General features: G+C 45.4%; 1 protein-coding gene and 1 pseudogene across 2 annotated transcripts in view; both read left to right on the plus strand.

Moving 5' to 3' along the window:
* The first annotated feature begins 5,179 nt into the window (after positions 1–5,179).
* LOC131813423 (U4 spliceosomal RNA) lies at positions 5,180–5,382 on the plus strand (annotated as a pseudogene).
* Positions 5,383–15,030: 9,648 nt separating this feature from the next.
* GOLM1 (golgi membrane protein 1) overlaps positions 15,031–18,776 on the plus strand; it is a 58,145-nt gene continuing 54,399 nt past the window's right edge. The window contains exon 1 of one of the 2 annotated variants that reach the window (XM_059142473.1): positions 15,031–15,220. The gene's annotated coding sequence lies outside the window, so the exon portion shown is untranslated. Of the gene's footprint in view, positions 15,221–15,534; positions 15,680–18,776 lie in introns of those variants that run through there. The other variant, XM_059142472.1, reaches the window with a different exon arrangement.

The raw sequence follows: 18,776 nt of genomic DNA on the forward strand, positions 1-18,776 counted from the left end.
CAAGCGTCACATGCTGCACAGACTGAGCCGGCCAGCTGGGCTCCGTGTTTCAGGGTACCGTGAAGGAGTGTGTCTATTTCATTCTGCATGGCCACAACCATTTTTGGAAAGGTGCTTACAAGTAACGAAACAGGCTTTACGTTACAAATATGTTATGAGCCACTATTATTGTTTTTTCAGAACAGCAAAATTGAAAAGAAGGTACAGAGATTTCCCATACACTTCCTCCACCCCCTATCCTTGCACATGCAAAGCCTCCCCCACCCCTTTAGTATCCCTCATCAGTGTGACACGTTTCCTAAAACTGACAAGCATACACTGATACACCACCAAAAGCCCACAGTGTACCCTAAGGTTCGCTTTAGCTGTTGCGTATTGTACAGCTTTGGTAGAAATGTGTAATGAACTCGATCGTTTGTTACAGAGTACTTCTACTGCCCTAGAAGTCCTCTGTGATCCAACATTCATCCGGCTCCCACCCTAACGCCGGGCAACCACTGGTATTTTTAAACCACCTTACCCATAGCCTGGCCTTTTCCAGAATGTCATATAGTTGGAATCAGACAGTATGCAGCCTTTTCAGACTGGCATCTTTCAGTTACTAAGCAAGTATGCATTTAAAGTTCCCCCACGTCTTTTCATGGCTCGGTAGCTCATTGCTTTTTAGTCCTGAATAAAATCCCATTGTCTGGGGGGGACCAAGGTTTATTTACCCGTTCAGCCACTGAAGGACATCTTGGTTGCAAGTTCCGAGTTTGGGCAGTTATGAACATAGTTTCTAGAAACATCCATGTGCAAGTTTTTGCGTGAAGCTGGGTTTCCAGTGTCTGAGCAAATACCAAGGCGCACGACGGCTGGATCGTATGGGAAGGGTGTATTTCGTTTTGTCAGAAACTGCTCAGCTATCTTCCAGAGCGAGCGGAGGAGGCTGCATTCCCAGAAGCAATGAATGGGAGTTCTCACGGCTCCCCGTCGTCAGCAGCGTTTGGTGTTGTCCACGCTCTGAATGATTTTTCTTTAACTCTAGTCCTGGGAATCTTAGGCAATTCCAAAGCCCCCCTGCGGCAAACCCCTCCATCTTTCTCTCCTTTCCCTTCTTTGCTGTATGTGCTTCCTTCTGTCCCCTTTCCAGCTGATCCCTCCATGTGTGAAGGGTGCTCTATTCTGGTACATGAAAAGAAAAAAAAATATGTATTTTAAATGATCAAGTGTTTTAGTGCCTTGATACATATATTTCTGTCTCCGGAGGGTTTGCTTAAGAATGCACATCTGTGTGAGGGAGAAGGACTTGTAAGCACAAAGTGCTGCTGGTAAGCGTCAGGCATCTGGGACAGTTAGCTTGTTGCCTGGAGGCCACTGGGGGCAGGACAAGTTACACCCAAGCCTCCAGATGACCTCTGCCCCTCTGCCACCGGCCCACCCCGGTCCTTCCCCCATGGGTTTAAGCGGGCTTCGCTGCTGTATCTCCTCCATCCTTAATTCAAATTTTCACTCCTCTCTTCTCTGATTCTTTCCAGATTTCACACTGTGGCCCTGATTTGCCCTTTCTTTTATGAAGTGTCCTCTCTTCCTGGCCAGCTCGAAAAGCTTCCCTGGCTCATTACCATAGCAATAGGAGCTTGGTGCTGAAATCAGCCCCAGAGAATGGGGGAGGGGAGCGTGGGTGCCCACACACGGGTTCTGGGGCCACAGCCACTCCGAGCCCGCAGAGGGAACAACTCTGTGTTTCCCAGCTCAGAGACATTAAAATAAGGAAATAGTACTTCCTGGACAAAGGACTGCATTACCTCCAGACCTCCTCCCCTGCCCTGTGTGTGATAGGAGTGAGTTTTTCTCTAACCTGATCCACAGAAAAATCTCCAGATGGTTCTGTCTGATCCCACCAGACATAGGAGTGATCCAATATCGAGGTGGGGGCCTCTTTTTCCCCAACGCACCACCCCTCTAGGGGCCTAGGTCCACTTTATATCTCATGAGGCCCACAATGGGCTATGGAAAGAGGCAGAAGTGGGTTGTTTGGGACTGAGCTTAGCTGGGTTCCTGACGAAAGCACAGTCCCTCTGGGCAATGCATGGGGGCTTCTGGCTGCAGAGGAATGTGACCCTCACCCATCTCTCCGAGAAGAAAACTGGGTCAAGACAGGTCTGTGACCCAGTACAGCACTCACTCAGATGGAGAGCAGGTAGCTGGAGGCCTGGAAAATACCCCCAGAGGCCTCCTGGGTGTCAGGAAGAGGCTAATGACCTCTGAGTTAAATCTACTCTCCATTTCTCCCTCACACTGGGGCTTTGGAAATTCAAAGAGCAACTGAAACTTTTTTGTTTTTTTTTCTGATTTTCCTGTGCCTTAGGCCATGAACACAGAGTGCCTAGATCAAGAGCCTAGGGACTTTTCAGAATAAAACTTTTAAATGAAGAAAAATAAAGAAACCAATCATACTGAAATACAGTTGTCAATATTTTAAAAAACAAATGTGTAATATATGTGTAATATGTGTAGTTGGTTAATACATTAATCAGATCAAGCACCTTGATTTCAAAGTGTTGATGTATACACATGTTATTTGATGCAAATATGTGTTATGAAAATATTTGCATGTTCTATTGGTTACAAAATCATGGGCACTGTGAGTACTGTAATGTTTTTAAGATTTCTCAATTTTAGGGCACCTGGGTGGCTCAGTGGGTTAAGCCTCTGCCTTTGGCTCAGGTCGTGATCTCAGGATCCTGGGATCAAGTCCCGAGTAGGGCTCTCTGCTCAGCGGGGAGCCTGCTTCCCTCTCTCTCTCTCTCTGCCTGCCTCTCTGCCTACTTTTGATCGCTCTCTGTCAAATAAATAAATAAAATCTTAAAAAAAAAAAGATTTCTCAATTTTAATCTCTAAAATATTGATTGTGAAACCCACATGATCAAAAACTCTTTGGGGTCATCAGTCACTTTTAAGTATGTCTACTTAAAAACTTGCAGTCCGAGAACCAAAAATTTGACAGTCAAAGATCAGGGATGGCAGGGTAGACAGGAGACAAATAAATAAATAAATAAATGCTGGAAACAGGAAAAAAAAATACGTTAAGACAAACCATAAGAGACTCTTAATCTCACAATACAATTTGAGGGTTGCTAGGGAGAGGGGGTTAGGGATAGAGTGGCTGGGTGATGGACATTGGGTAGGGTATGTGCTATGGTAAGTGCTGTGAATTGTGTAAGCCTGATGATTCACAGACCTGTACCCCTGGGGCAAATAATACATTTTATAATAATAAAAATAATTTTTTAAAAAAGAAAAAACCTATGTTAGCTAAGAATATGTTAGCTAAGAATCAAAAACATTTAAAAAGAAGATGTTGGACTTGATGATCCCTAAAGTCCCAATGTTAGGATTCTCTGACATGGGGGCTAAAACTCTCTGCAGGCCTCGGTCAGTGCTTCCTCTTCCCCTACTGAATCAGGCTTGGACCACTGAAACCCAGCTTGAGCAAAATACTAGGGCTTCACTTGTCATTGATGTTGGTAATCTGTCCTCCCAGGAAGGGCAAGGACTGCTAGCTGTCACTAAAGAGTTCTCTTCCTGTCTTTTTTAGGAACAGGACTCACAGTTTTAAGCTGGACACATAGCAAACCAGAGTATGAGCCTCTGCTTCCCGGCTACCTGACAGCTGGGGGTAGACAGGCGCCTAAGTTCTGGCCAAGGAATGTAATCGGGAATGTCATATGCAACTTCTAAGAGAGGTGTCCTTAAAGCGAGGGAGTAAGCTTTCTTTTCCTCAGGTCATCTGGGTGGAGTGTGGAAGGGACAGCTGCAGCAGAAACACCCATCTTGGGCCCTATGAACTGGGGTCACATCTGGGACCAGTGGAGGCTGAGTCTCTGCTGACATGCCCCTTCCGCCCGACTGTCTACTCGAAGGCTTACTTTGTGAGAGATCAGAACTTTGTGAGGCTAAGTCACTATCATTTAGGGGTTTTTGTTTGTTTGTTTGTTTTTGTTTAATCAATGGCAGCTGACCCTCATCTTAAAATTATATGCAAAGCAAAGCTCCCTCTCGGGTTTGAAGTTCATGTCCCATAGAGTGGGAGCAGCCTACAAGGAAAAAGATCTTTCCAGGCCTTCTGCCTGGTGAATATCCTTGTACTTCCCCTGGATCTTTAGATTTCTTTGTTGAGACCAGTGCTTGTCAATTGCAGAGTGGCCTAGGCACCACTATTGGAATTGGGGGTGCAAGCATGTTTTGTTTTGCGGGATACTTAAAATTTTTTTAAAGGTTTTATTTATTTGACAGAGAGACAGCCAGAGAAGGAACCAAGCAGGCAAGTGGGAAAGGGAGAAGCAGGCTCCCCACTGAGCAGGGAGTCCAACTCGGGAACTCCATCCCAGGACCCTGGGATCAGGACCTGAGCCAAAGGCAGACTCCCAATGACTGAGCCACCCAGGTGCCCCTGTTTTGCAGGATACTTAAATAAAGGTCAAGAGTAGACCGCTCCCCCACCCCTGTGAGTCATTCTTCAAGAGAGGAAGTCTCTTCTAGACAGCAATCTTGCATTATATTTCTCAAATTTACCAAGAGACTAGAACTGAATTATTTCAACCACTAAAAAGTGATAATCACATAACCTGGTAAAGGTGCTGATTATTACTACAATGGCTATCATGTTACAATATGTGAAAGAATTAATGTGTTGTACACCTTTAACTATACCATGCTACATGTCAAATAATTTCAATTTACATTTCCAAGTGCTCCCTGGGATCACCATAGCCTCAGCTGAGAATCGCTGCTCCAGACTCAGGAGCCTGACCCTCTTGCCGGCTCGCTTCAATTCTCTCTCCAGCCACCTGGTGGGCTGAGCCGGTAGAGCACACAACTCCTGATCTCAGGTTTGTGAGTTCAAGCCCCACACTGGGTGTAGATATTATTAAAAAAAAAAAAATCTTGTGGGGTGCTGGGTGGTTCAGTTGGTTGAGTGGTGTCCAACTCTTGATTTTGGCTCAGGTTATGATCTGAGGGTTGTGAGATCGAGCCCCCATGGGGCTGTGCACTCTCAGGGGGGAAGTCTGGTTGAGATTCTCTCCCTCTGCACTCCCCTCCCCCGGCACATGAGACCATGCATATTTTCTCTCTCTCAAATAAATAAATCTTTAAAAATAAAAAATGAAATCTTTTTTTTTTTTCTAAAGTCCATAGCTTTGCGCAGTGGCAGTATCGTGGCCAATGAGGTTTATCCGAGGCGCAATTAATTGTTAATTGAAAACTTTTCCTAAAGTCTATTCTCAGGACTAACACCAGGTATGACCCATCCACTACCCACAGGGGTGTGACGTCACTGTGTCACTCTAGGTGGACACAGAGGTTTGTCCCTGGGGTTGTTGGAAGATCTTGTTGGGTGTGGGGAGCTTGCCAGACTTGGCAAGATAATAAGTCAGTGGGAACATAAACTAGGAGAGGGAGCCAGATGCGTGTGCCCTAACCCACAGCACTTAATACACCCTTGTATGAAAAAAGAGAATACACATCAAAACAAAGGACCAAAGTTACTGAAATGCAATTGACATTTCAAACTGTGTTTTCAAGAAAGAGCCTCTTTTTTCCAACATCATTGGAAAATCAGCTCTAGTGGAAAAGTCATGAGCCAGGGAACTGAAGTTTCTAAGTATTCAAGTATTCTTAATATTGCTGCCAAGTTAAACTGTGAATCAGTCATTCTACAGTCCTGAGTGTTGAGGTCAAAGCACTAACCTCTTTTAGAAGCCTTTTCTGAGGAGGCTGAGGGGACATATTTTGAGAACAAAAGAGATGCAAATGTCTGTAAAGCAGATAGACTACCTCTTCTAGAACAACTTCCTCTTAGCACAAAACAGAGACACATGACCTGGGCTCGGTATGACGGTGTATATACAGAACCTCATGTCGTCAGCTCGGCCCCCAGATTCAGGAGACCCTCAGCTTGGCCCTTTCTCTCCCTCTGCTCAAGGAAGCTGACAGGCATCTCACAGCTCTCTTCCCTGCCTCTCCAACTGGTTCCTTCCCAATCCTTTGTTGCTGGACTGTTCCCTAATGAGTATGTTCCACAACCAGAGACAACTGTGAATGAAGTTCAGTAAGGGCATCAGTGTTAAAGGCAGTTGTGGGTCTCATAACACACAAAGGCACCTTTCTTTTTTTACTGCTTCGCTCACTGGTGGGAGGCCTTGAATTATTTCCTTCTCAACCTCAGAACACATTATGTTCACAACACCAGGAGGACATAACCACACACTTTTAAAACCCCAGTTAATATAGGACATTGAAGATTGTTATCGGAATGTCTAAAATTAGAAACATCTACTTTAGAAGGATTATTCTTACCATGCTTTGTACTATAACCTGGCTTTTCAAAGGTTTCAAGTGATCAATAAAAAACTTTTTCCGACATAAGATTGTCTTAGCAAAAGACAGAACCCAAAATACCAGGATTCCCAGTTAAATTTGAATTTCAGATAAATAACAATTTTTAAAAATTATCTGACCCATGCAATATTTGAAACATACTTACACTGAAAAACTTCTTTATTGTTTACCTGAAGCTCACATGTGACTGACAACCCTATACCAATAACAAAAGTACTGAGTCCGAATCTGCTGGGCTGCTTGTGACAGAAATCCAGTGCCAGCTGGCTTGAGTAAAATGGTCAAGTCATTGGCCAGTATCACTGAAAATCCGGGATAAATCTGGTTTCAGATACAGCTGGATCCAGAAGATCAAATGACACCATCAACATTGGTGTTTGCCCGTCTTTCTCAGCCTATCAGGCCAGTGTATCCACTTTGTGATCTTAAGCAGCTCTAGGGTTATATTGTCCCAGGACGGGCTGTCTTAGTGGGAAAAAAAGAGCTTCTATTTCCCAGTGGCTGAAGAGAATATGTCCTCGGGAGTCTCACTGCATGCAGTGGGTCACGTGACTATCTGTGACCCAGTCACTGTAGACTCCAGGATTGTATTAGTCTCCTGCGGCTACCAGGACAGATCGCCAAAGCTGGGCAGTTACAGCAGCAGCAGTTCTATTCTCCTGTGGGAGTGGGACTAGGGCTGGGCTCACTCCAAAGGCTCTAGGAGACAAACTATTTCCTACCCCTTCCAGCTTCTGGTGACTCCCGGCCTTCCTCTAGGCCTTCCTTGACTTGTGACCCTGTCACTCCAGGCTCTGCTTCTGTGATCACAGGGCTTCTTTCCCTCTCTGTCTACAACCCTCTCTGCTTTTCCCTCACAAGGACACTTAGGATTGTGTTTCGCCCACCTGGGTCATCCAGGACAAGTGCCTCAAGATCTTTAGTTTAATCACATTTTTGCCCTATGAGGGCAGGTTCAGGGATTAGGACCTGGAAATACCTTTTTTTTTTTTTTTTTTTTTTAAATATTTTATTTATTTATTTGACAGACAGAGATCACAAGTAGGCAGAGAGGCAGGCAGAGAGAGAGGAGGAAACAGGCTTCCTGCTGAGCAGAGAGCCCGACGCGGGGCTCGATCCCAGGACCCTGGGATCATGACCTGAGCCGAAAGCAGAGGCTTTAACCCACTGAGCCACCCAGGCACCCCCTGGAAATACCTTTTTGGGGTCACTCTTCAGCTCACTTCAGACATTGAGGATCGGAAAGTCAGTGAGGGGTGACTTGAAAACACAGTGGTGCCGGTAACTGAATAAGGGAAAAAGGCATTCTGAAAAGCGAGTGTAGCAAGATGTCTGTGATGAGGACCATCTATTCTGTTCCCTTCCATTGATTACAACTATTTAGTATTTGGAAAGCGTCTCCACTGTGCCCCCCACAGGAGCTCCAGTCCAGTCTGAGTTATGTATCCGTGCAAGTGTTGGGGAGGATACTGAGCTTCCCATTCCTTTGGGAACTTTACAGTCTTTACTTTGTGGGGCAGAATGTGGTGGGTGCTAGGGTTGGCTTTGATGACTGGGGCTTTTGAGCTGAATTGCAAGAAAGGGGAGGGAAAGGGGAGATTTCAGGCAGAATAGCAGAGCAAAGCCAGACTCTGGGAAGCACAGAGTAGTGGCCTGACATGATTTGAGGAAACCTGGACAGAGAGACAGCTATGATTCTGAATTGGCAAGAAAAAAACACTAACAGTTTTTGGAGAGAGGGGTGATGTGACCTGACTGGTATTTGGGGAAGAATATGATGCTGTATGGAATTTTGTTTAGTCTGAGGTTTCCTCCTGAACCCTGGGCAACAGGGCTGCGCTTCTATCTTACCCTCCCACCTACAGTGGTTCCCCAGTCCCGACTAATCCCCTTGTTCTGTGTCATGTTTTTTCCTGTCATCATGCTGAAGTAGTTCTCCTTCATGTTTCTGTCTTTATTTTATTTTATTTTAAAGATTTTATTTATCTATTTGACAGAGAGAGATCAGAAGTAGGCAGAGAGGCAGGTAGAGAGAGAGGAGGAAGCAGGCTCCCTGCTGAGCAGAGAGCCCGATGTGGGACTCGATCCCAGGACCCTGAGATCATGACCTGAGCCGAAGGCAGAGGCTTTAACCCACTGAGCCACCCAGGCGCCCCTGTTTCTGTCTTTATAAAAATATCCATGCTTATGGTTCCCACAGCACACATGGCTTCCTTGGTGTCGAGGTTCTGCAGTGAAGGGCAGCCAGGGGCAACCAAGAGCAGAAGGTGATTTCTGGAAAGTTCTGGAGGACAGATTTTCACCAACTTCTACTGGGACCACAGCCAGTAGAAATTTCTCAGCCATTTCAGAACCATAGCTATGCTCTCTCCAGTGAGATCTTGGTCTCCTTCTTCTTGGGTAGGTGGGTAGATGGAGAGCTCTTACTTGGATACTTGGATGATCTATCTCAGCCCTAAGGGTGTATTGGCTGCCTCATATATCCACCATTCCTACATTGTTTAGAGTTCTCTTTGCATCTTACCAGCCAAACCCTCGTTAGTCCAATACCCTGCTTCAATTATGATTTTTTTAAAAAATATTAAACATCCCCTCTTCAAATTACTGTGTTTTCTCTCTCCTGATTGGACCCACACTGATACACCATCCTTCTAGATCTGGGCTCTCCAATATGGTAGCCATTAACCACGTGTGGCTTTTGAGCACCTGAAATGTGGCTGGTGCCAAGGAAGAACTGAAATTTTTTTAAAGATTTTATTTTAAAGAGAGACACAGACAGAGCAAGCATGAATGGGGGAAGGGACAGAGGGAGAGAATCTCAAGGAGACTCCATGCTGAGCATAAGCTCTGTGTAAACCTCGATCTCATGACCCTGAGATCATGACCTGAGTGGAAACCAAGAGTCAGCTACTTAACTGGCTGAGCCACCAGGCGCCCCAAGAAATGGATTTTTAATTTAATTTAAATTTAAAAAAAAAAACTGGAGCAGTGTAAATTTTTCCATTAAATACTTAACTATCTGTAAAATGTCTCATCAACGTTTTATGAATTACATGTCTATGTAATTGATAATACATGTAAATGATAATACATTGTAATAATTGATAATACATGTAAATTGATAATTGATAATACATGTAATTGATAATACATGTAAATGATAATACATTGGATATAGTGGGTTATATAAGGTGTTGTTAAATTATTTTCACTTGTTTTTTTTTCTTATTTTTTTAATGCAGCTACTAGAAAATTTAAAATTATAAATGTTATGGGGTGCCTGATTAGTTCAGTTAGAAGGGCATGCAACTCTTGATCTTGGGATCATGAGTTCGAACCCCACATTTGGTATAGACATTACATAAGTTAAAAAAAAATAAAAATAATAAATTATATATGTGCCTTATTCCATTTCTATAGGATAGCCCCTGTTCTATATCCACTTTCTATATAGTCTCTCCTGATTTCCCTAAATAGATATGATTTCCCCTCCTCCTTGCCCTTTGAATTTCTTTGGATATTTGTGGGGGACATTTGCTAGTTTTTTTGCCTGCCAGCATTCTATCTCTTTTTATAGGCATCTCAGTCTCCTTCCTTGGGGAGATTGGCGTGTAGCCTTGGTGTAGCCTTGATGAGAATTAGTAGCCCCAGCCCGCAGCAGAAACCAGATGAGTTGTCCCTGTTAGCCTGGGCGGATAGGCTCAGAATCAATTCCTCCGACTAGAAGCCCCCTCTGGGCTCTATGTATCTTGAGCAAGTGTTACAAGGACATGAGGTCAGTTGGGAGTCCTATTTCTTAAAGATAGAGGAATGCGACATGCAGACTACACACGCTTTCTGCTGTGTCACTTTTGCAGTGACTTCTGCTCCCTAGCTTTCTGCAGCATCCGCGTTTTCCAAGTTGATTGAAAAACAATCAATATGATTTCACTGATTCTCACCATTGATTCTGTGACACCCTGGCCTTTATCCAGTTAATTCCCCTTTTCCTTACGATTGATGGAGGCTGTTCCTGTTGTTTGCAACCAAGAGCTCTAATTGATATTGCACTGATGTTCTACTGTTACGTTTAGTTCCAGCAAATTCTAGGCTACTGGCAAAGCCTAAGAATTAAGGGGTAGATAAAAGAGTTGGGCTTTGGGAATGCACAGAATCCACCCTACAGAATTATATGCTGAGAAAGATGGGTGCTATCATTGAGATAAGTGCATTTCGATATATTTTTTAAGATTTTATTTATTTATTTGACAGACAGAGATCACAAGTAGGCAGAGAGGCAGGCAGAGAGAGGAAGGGAAGCAGGCTCCCTGTGGAGCAGAGAGCCCTATGCGGGGCTCGATCCCTCCCTGGGATCATGACCGGAGCTGAAGGCAGAGGCTTTAGCCCACTGAGCCACCCAGGCATCCCATTTCAATATTTTTCAGTCCTCAAATCATCACTTTGTTCATTCCAGGAACAGAGTGCAATGGACTGGCTAAGTTTAGGCGTCTCTGGTAGGCAGAATAATGCCCCACCCCAACAAAGATGTCCATGTGTTCATCCTAGGAGTCTGTTAATGTGACCTTACAAAAGGGATCTTTACAGATGTGATTAAGTTAAGGGCCTTGAGGTGGAAAGATTACCTTGCATTATTTGGGTGAGACCAGTATAATCAACCACAAGGATTCTAAGAAGTGAGGAAAACTTTCTAACTGGATCTGACAGATGTGACTGTGGAAGCAGGATTAGAAAGACGTTACTAACTATAAAATTGCTAGTTTTGAAGGTGGAGGGAGGGGGTCACAAACCCAGGAAAGCAGGGAGAATTTAGCAGCTGGAAAAGGCAAGAAAGGGATTTCTCTAGAGTCTCCAGAGAGGAATGCAGCCCTGCTGACGCCTTGGTGAAAGTTTTGACCTACAGAGCTTTAAGATACTAAATTTGTGTTGGTTTAAGTTGAATAATTTGTTAGAGCAGCAAACAGGAAACTTCTATAAGGCCCATCCCTTGAGCTGGAGAGAACATTGCTTTGACTGACAATCTACCAAGGCTGTATCCCTTGGAGATGGGAGGAGATTCCTGTATGAAAACAGTGTGTTACTAGCAAGTGAGGGAAAGGATGCTACACTTGACCTTAGACAAAAGGCCGAGAAGTGATGGGAAAGGATGTCGAACAGACAAAACACAGGTGCCCACTCCAACCGGCCACCACAGCCCCTCGCATGTCAGTGAATCAGAATCTGCCCAGCCGAATTTTTAGGGCTGGCGATTGATTAAATATTTTGGGTGAGAGGCCTTGAAGAAATCAAAGAGAACTTTATAGAATGCAAATCCTATATGTATACCCGCTTCTTTTCAATGCCAAATTTCAGGGTGCCTGGGTGGCTCAGTCAGTTGAGTCACTGACTATTGGTGTCAGCTCAGGTCATGATCTCAGAGTCTTAGGATGGAGCCCCGCATTGGGCTCTGTGCTCAGCAGGGTGTCTGCTTGAGATTCTCTCTCTCTCTCTCTGCTTCTCCCCCCAGCCCAAGCACTCTTTTTCTAAAATAAATAAATAAGTCTTTTTTTTTAAATGCCAAATTTCATCATAAGGAGTCTCATGAAACTTGAAAAGGACCCCTTCCCCCTCAGCAAAGATGTATTGATTCAAACAACTGCCCTAACATCTAGACATGTGGGCTTGTTCCATAAATGTTTAAGAATCATGGGATGGGAAATTGCACTGCTAGGTATATTTACTCCAAAGATACAAATGTAGTGATCCAAAGGGGCACCTGCACCCCAATGTTCATAGCAGCAATGCCCACAATAGCCAAACTGTGGAAAGAGCCAAGGTGTCCACCAACAGATGAATGGATAAAGAAGATATGGTTCATATATATAATGGAATATTACTCAGCCATCAGAAAAGGATGAATACTTGACATTTACATCAACGTGGATGGAACGAGGGGGGCTGTTATGCTGAGTGAAATAAGTCAATCAGAGAAAGACAATTATCATATGGCTTCACTCATATGCGGAAAATAAGAAACAGCGCAGAGGATCATAGGGGAAGGGAGGAAAAACTGAATGGGAAGTCATCAGAGAGGGAGAAAAACTATGAGACTCTCATCTGAGGGATGATGGAGGGGAAGGGGGTGGGGGACGGGGTCACTGGGTGATGGGCATTAGGAGGGAAAGTGATGTGATGAGCACTGGGTGTTATATGCAATGGATAAATTATTGAACACTACATTTGAAACTATGTACTTTATGTTTGTTAAATGAATTTAAATTAAAAAAAAAAAAGAATTAAGGGCTAGGGGCTCCTGGGTGGTTCAGTCGGTTAAGCATCCAACTCTTGATACTCAGGTCAAGACTCGGGTCTTGACCTCAGGGTCATGAGTTCAAGCCCCACTGCAGTCTGGGTGTGGAGCCTACTTGACCTTAGACAAAAGGCCGAGAAGTGATGGGTGTGGAGCCTACTTGAAAAGGAAAAAAAAAGAATCACAGGTTTAACTATGGTAAACAGTATGGAAGAGCCTCAAAAATTAAAAAAAATTTTTTTAATTTTTTAATTCCACTCCTGGGTATTTATTCAAAAGAAACAAAAACATTAACTCGAAAAGATATATACACCCCCAAATACACAGCAACATTATAATAGCCAAGACATGGAAACAACTTTAAGTGTCCATCAATGGATGTATGAATAGTCATGTGGTATGTGTGCATATTTACGCATACACACACACACAGTGGAATATTCTTCAGCCATAAAAAGAAAATCCTACCATTTATGACAACACAGATAGGCCTTGAGGGCATTATGCTAAGTGAAATAAATCAGACAAAGACAAGTACTGTATGATTTCACTTATATATGGAGTCTTAAAAAAAAGAAATCTTAGGGAAAGAAGATCAGATTTGTGGTCACCAGAGATGGTTGGATGAGGAGGGGGGAATCGGAGAAGTGTCAAAAGGTACAAATTTGCAGTTATAAGATAAATAGGTACCAAGGGTTGTGACGTACAACGTGATGCCTAGTGCTACCACGGCTGTATGATTTATAGAAAGTGGTTAGCAGAGTAAATCATAAGAGTTCTCATCACAAGAAATTTTTTCTTCCTTTTTTTCTTCTTTTTAAACAATTGTACTATAGTCCATATATACAATGGAGTATTGTGCCTCCATCAGAAAGGATGAATACCCAACTTCTGTATCAACATGGATGGGACTGGAGGGGATTATGTTGACTGACATAAGTCAAGCAGAGAGAGTCAATTATCATATGGTTTCACTTACTTGTGGAGCATAAGGAATAACACAGAGGACATTGGGAGATGGGGAGGACATTGGGAGGGGGGAGATGAACCAAGAGAGGCTGTGGACTCTGAGAAACAAACTGAAGGTTTTGGAAGGGAGGGGCTGGGGGGTTGGGTGAGCCTGGTGGTGGGTATTAAGGAAGGCACGGATTGCATGGAGCACTGCATGTGATGCATAAACAATTAGTTTTGGAACACTGAAAAGAAAATGGAAAACAAAAACAACACAATTGTCCTATAGTTAGCTGAACCTACTGTGGTAATCATTTTATGATATCTATAAATCAAACCATCATGCTGGACACTTTAAACTTACACAGAGAGGTAGGTCAATTATTTTTAATAAAACTGGGGAAAAAGTCACTAGCTTAGTCACACGATGGAATCTTGCTTAGAGGCAAATGTGGTGCAAGTTATGGCCCACCAGCCTAAGAAGGCAGACCAAAACTAGGGAAGCCAGAAGGAGCAATTTACTGTACCTATCCAAAAATCCTGATTGTAGTCACTTACAGTTAGTAGAAGATTAGAAAGGAGTGATACAACTCATCCGAAAAGACAAGGCGGATGTCCAATGCACCCCCTGGCTTTTGCAGTCTCCGTCCAGCAGGACAATTGTCTAACATCAGATCACAAAAATATCATTTTGGGCTATAGACTATTACTCTATTACTTAAATTCAGTTAGGAGGTTTTTGGTTCATAAAGGATCCTTTTTCTGAATTTGAGACTATGCTCAAGTGGTAGTAAGGAATCTTGTTGGTCTTTTCAAGGTGAGTCTTTGTTCTGGTTGAAAACCATTTTGGCTGCGAGCATTCCCTTAAGAGTTTGTGTATTTACTTGTGTTGTTTGTTGCTGCAGTTGTTTTGTGTGTTCTGTGTGTGTGTGTGTGTGAGAGAGAGAGAGAGATCTGGGAATGGTGACAGGAAGAGGTTCCTTCTCCAGAAGTCAGAGCTAGGTGGGCTCGAAAAGCGATAAACCTGGAATTTATTCTTAGTGCTGACCATATAATTATCTGGCAAGCTTTATAGCAAACAAAACTACCCATGTTTGTACTCAGTACTCTGGAGGTGGGACCCTGGCATCCAAATACTCTAAAAGCATATATATATATATAATTTTTTAACATCTGGCCAGTTCTGTCAGGGTTAAGAACCAGTGTTTTAGAATTTTCTAGAATGGGTATCCAGCAGATCATTTGTTTCCTGGCATCCTCTCAGGGAGGCGTGGCCTAGCGGGGCTTCAGGAGCAAACGTGCGCTCTGAGCGCTGTTTAAAATTCAGACTCCTGGGCTTCGTCCTCAGAGAGTACTAGATCACACTCGCGCCGCGTCCGAGAATCTTCATCTTACCCACAAGGAGTCCGGAGGGCCACAGGCCGAAAAATTAAAGCTTGAGGGATAACAGTCTTGGGGAGACCAGGAACTGGGACAGATTGGTGGAAGATAAAAGACAAATCTGTGGGGCTAGACCTCCTAAACTCCTGCTATTCCTTGGCCCCTTTTCCTCTGGGTGGTTTGGGCCGGGACCACTGAAGGAGACGCGAGTGTGGCGAGGTGGGTGGCGCTGGATAGAGTCGGCCCTACATTCCAGAAAATTCCCTCGGCCGGGTTGGGGGTGAGGTGAGAGGTCGGTCCTCCAGGTCCCTTCGCTCCGCGCCGCCGCTTCCCATCCTTGAACGTCCTTAGGCTTCGGAGCCGCGTGGGGCGGGGGTGGGGACGGCGGTCGCGGAGGGGGCGCGACACCGGCGTCCGGGCTGGGGCGCGCGCACCGTGGGGCCGGCGTCCGGGCGCGCCCCCGGCCTCGCCGCCCCGCGCTCGCGGCACCGCCTCCTCCCCACGCCGCCGGCGCGGTCCGGGGGCGGGGACTCGCCGCTGCGGAGGCCGGAGACGCGGCGGCGCGGGGCGCACGGCGCGGAGCGGGCGAGGGCGCGAGTCCGGCGGCGGCGGGAGAGCAGCGGGCGTTCCTGGAGCCGGGCGGGCAGCGCTGAGGGGCCGCCGGAGCCGCGGCAGGAGGTGAGTGCGCGGCTCCCGGGCCGCCCTGGCCGCCTTCCCTCTCCCCGTTCTTCCCGGCCCGGGGCTCGCGCCCTGGCCGCAGCCGGGTCACCGGAACCCGCGCGGGGCCGGAGCTTTCGCGCCGGGGCTGCCGCCGCCGCCCCCAGGCCCCCGGCCGCCGCGAGGGGCTGTGCGAGGGCTCTCTGCCCCGGCGGAGGCCGGCCTGGGGCGTGCGGGGCCTTTCTTTTTTGTTCTCCGCTGTGTCACGCGCGTCGGCATCCGAAGTCGGAAGCGTGCAGCCCGAAGTCGCACTAGTGCTGGTCCCGCGGGCGTGACGGGCGCCGGGGGAGAGCGCGTGGCCGCCGCGCGCCCTCACCTCCGCGTCCTGGCGCTCGGGCGCCCACGTTGGCAGCGGTCGCGTCCCGGCAGGTGACCGCGAGCTGGGCGCCGGGTCCCTGGGTCGCGAGCCGCCGCAGCATCCGGAGCCGGTCGCGGGGATGCTCCAGGTTCCGTCCTTCGTGTGTTTCCCACCCATGACTGTGTGGGGGCATCCATAGAACTTCTGCTCTGCTGTAAAAAGTCTCCTGACTTTATATACCGTTTCTGGTTCACACCGTGTTTGATGTTTAAAATGATTTTTTCTTTTTTAGGTAAAGTAAGAAAATACCTACTTTGATGGATGTTCTTTTTAGCGGAATTTAAGTACCGTTGTATTTGGAATGCGGTGATGTTGCTGGTCACTTTCAAATCTCCGTTTTCCAAATTTGCCTAACCAAACTTGTGTGGCTTTTGTGGGTCTGAGATTTTCTTTGTCTGGTTTGGGGTCTCCAAGGCCCCAAGCTCGAAATTCCGTAAATGTTGAGGGACATTCCTAGGGACAGGATTATTAAGATGTCCCACAGTCTGATGAAATATTTAACAGCTTTCGAGTGACTCTGTTTGGCTTACAGCCATCAGATTGACTCAAATTTGGGCAGTTTTAGTGTTTCTGAAATTTTTGGAGCGTGAGACCGGGGAGCAGTGGAGTCTCTAGGCTGACTGGTTTTTGTGGGTCTCCTAGGGCATTCTGGCCTCTCCTGCTTGTGTTATAGAAGATTAAGGTAAGCTCATGCACGGGAAGAATAATTTTATTTGTGAATAGAAAGCAGGAATTTAGTAAGATTTCTGTCCCTGGACCAGAACTCAATTTTTAAGGTATCGGTGGTCAAAAATACATTGAATTCTGAAGATGTTTAAAGAAAACTATCAGCTCTTCCAAATGTATTTTGTTCTCCTGTGGAGAGGTTATCACATTTTCTCCCCCATCAGTTTTGTTCAAAAATGAAGGACCGAGAATGAGAGGAAGGAGTAGTTGGAAGTGTGGGGGCGGGGGTGGTGGTGGTGGTGGTGGTAATGGTAATAGATATGGATGACATTGCTGCTGGAGCAAAGGATGCCGTCTCCTTTCTAATTGCTGGCCATGGGCCCAGTTATTGATGGGGGATGAAAATATTTTGTATTTATGCTATTTTTTGAGGGGTGGGGCGGAAACAGAAGGGGGGATGGTTGACGGTGCCTGGTCTAGGGGTTTGTGTGGCCACCTTCCCCCCAACAGGGAGGAAACTGCTGACCTTATTGAAAATCCTGTGAGTGTGCAGACAGGCTTTCTGCATCTGAAGCGCAAAGGGTAGAAAGGGCAGAGCCTGGGGAAGCACAGCCCCTGGCTGGTACCTTAGTGAAGGGGAGCTTGAAGGTGGTCTGGCCTCCAGAGAAGGCCAGCCCCAGGAAAGGGAGGGCAGGAGGCCCAGATTAGGGATGGGAGGCCCCATTCCCTGGCTTTAATGTGGTTGTATTGTTTCATTACCTTTTTAACGACCTAAGGTGAGAAGTAACATCCCTCACTGGGATAATGAAAAAAGAAACACTTCTTTTTTGGTTGTTGTTTAAAAAAAAAAAGCTAAAACAAAGTCTTAGTTTTTTGTTTCGGTTTGGTTTTGTGTGTGTATGTGCGTGTGCGTGCGTGTGTGTGCGTGCCCACAAAAGTAGGAAGAATGGTCTTGATATGTTTTGTCTCACCTTTGAAAAGTGTGAGTGGTATTTTCATTTGCCTGCTTCCCGCTTCCTCTAGCAAAAAACATTCTTAGATTGTGGTCATTTTCTTTTCTAGACTTTTCCAGTTACTGATGACATTACATGAGAAAACTTGGCTTGAAGTTTCAGAAATGCTTACCAGGTTCCCAGGGAGTCTACTTTGTTTCACACAGTAATTTCCTACACTTCCAGAAAAAAAAAAAAAAAGATCATGCCTTCTCTGATTGTGATAATATTTTGCTCTTATTTTTATAAGAACTTTAATAGAACTTCTCCTAGCTAATATTTTAAAGATTAATTAATGCCTGACAGGAGGAAAAGATATGTAAGAGTACTATATAATCTGATCATGTTGATACAGACGGTAGTTTGCTGTGGTTTCCAAAGTTTTTTGATCTTTATCATTACTTGAAAAAAGAAAAACTTGGGGTGCCTGGGTGGCTCAGTCATTAAGCATCTGCCTTAGGCTCAAGTCACGATCCTGATCCTGGGGTCCTGGGATCAGCCCCTTATCAGGCTTTCTGCTCAGCAGGGAGCCTGCTTCTCCTCACACTCCTGCTTGTGTTTCCTCTCTCACCATCTCTCTGTCAAATGGCTCAGTGGGTTAAGCCGCTGCCTTCGGCTCAGGTCATGATCTCAGGGTCCTGGGATCAAGTCCCGCATCGGGCTCTCTGCTCAGCAGGGAGCCTGCTTCCTCCTCTCTCTCTCTCTGCCTGCCTCTCTGCCTACTTGTGATGTCTCTCTGTCAAATAAATAAATAATCTTAAAAATAAATAATAAGAAATAAAAAGCAAAAACTTAAAATTAATTCAGTGTTACATATCAGTCATCTCAATTAAACAAATGGTTAGCCCTGGCCTGTATGTTGCAAATTTATCAATTAGGTGCATGTCCTGTTGTTAAGGTCTCGTATCTCAAGGCCCAGGATACCCTCAGGGCTGGATTAGTGACAGTGGGGGTAGACCCCTCTTTCATATACTCCTTGAATTTTAAGTGTTTTTGGCCTGTTTCTTGTCAGATTTGATTGTATCACCATAGGTTTTACTTT

Source organism: Mustela lutreola, chromosome 12 (assembly GCF_030435805.1).
Source record: "Mustela lutreola isolate mMusLut2 chromosome 12, mMusLut2.pri, whole genome shotgun sequence".
Classification (NCBI taxonomy): domain Eukaryota; kingdom Metazoa; phylum Chordata; class Mammalia; order Carnivora; family Mustelidae; genus Mustela; species Mustela lutreola.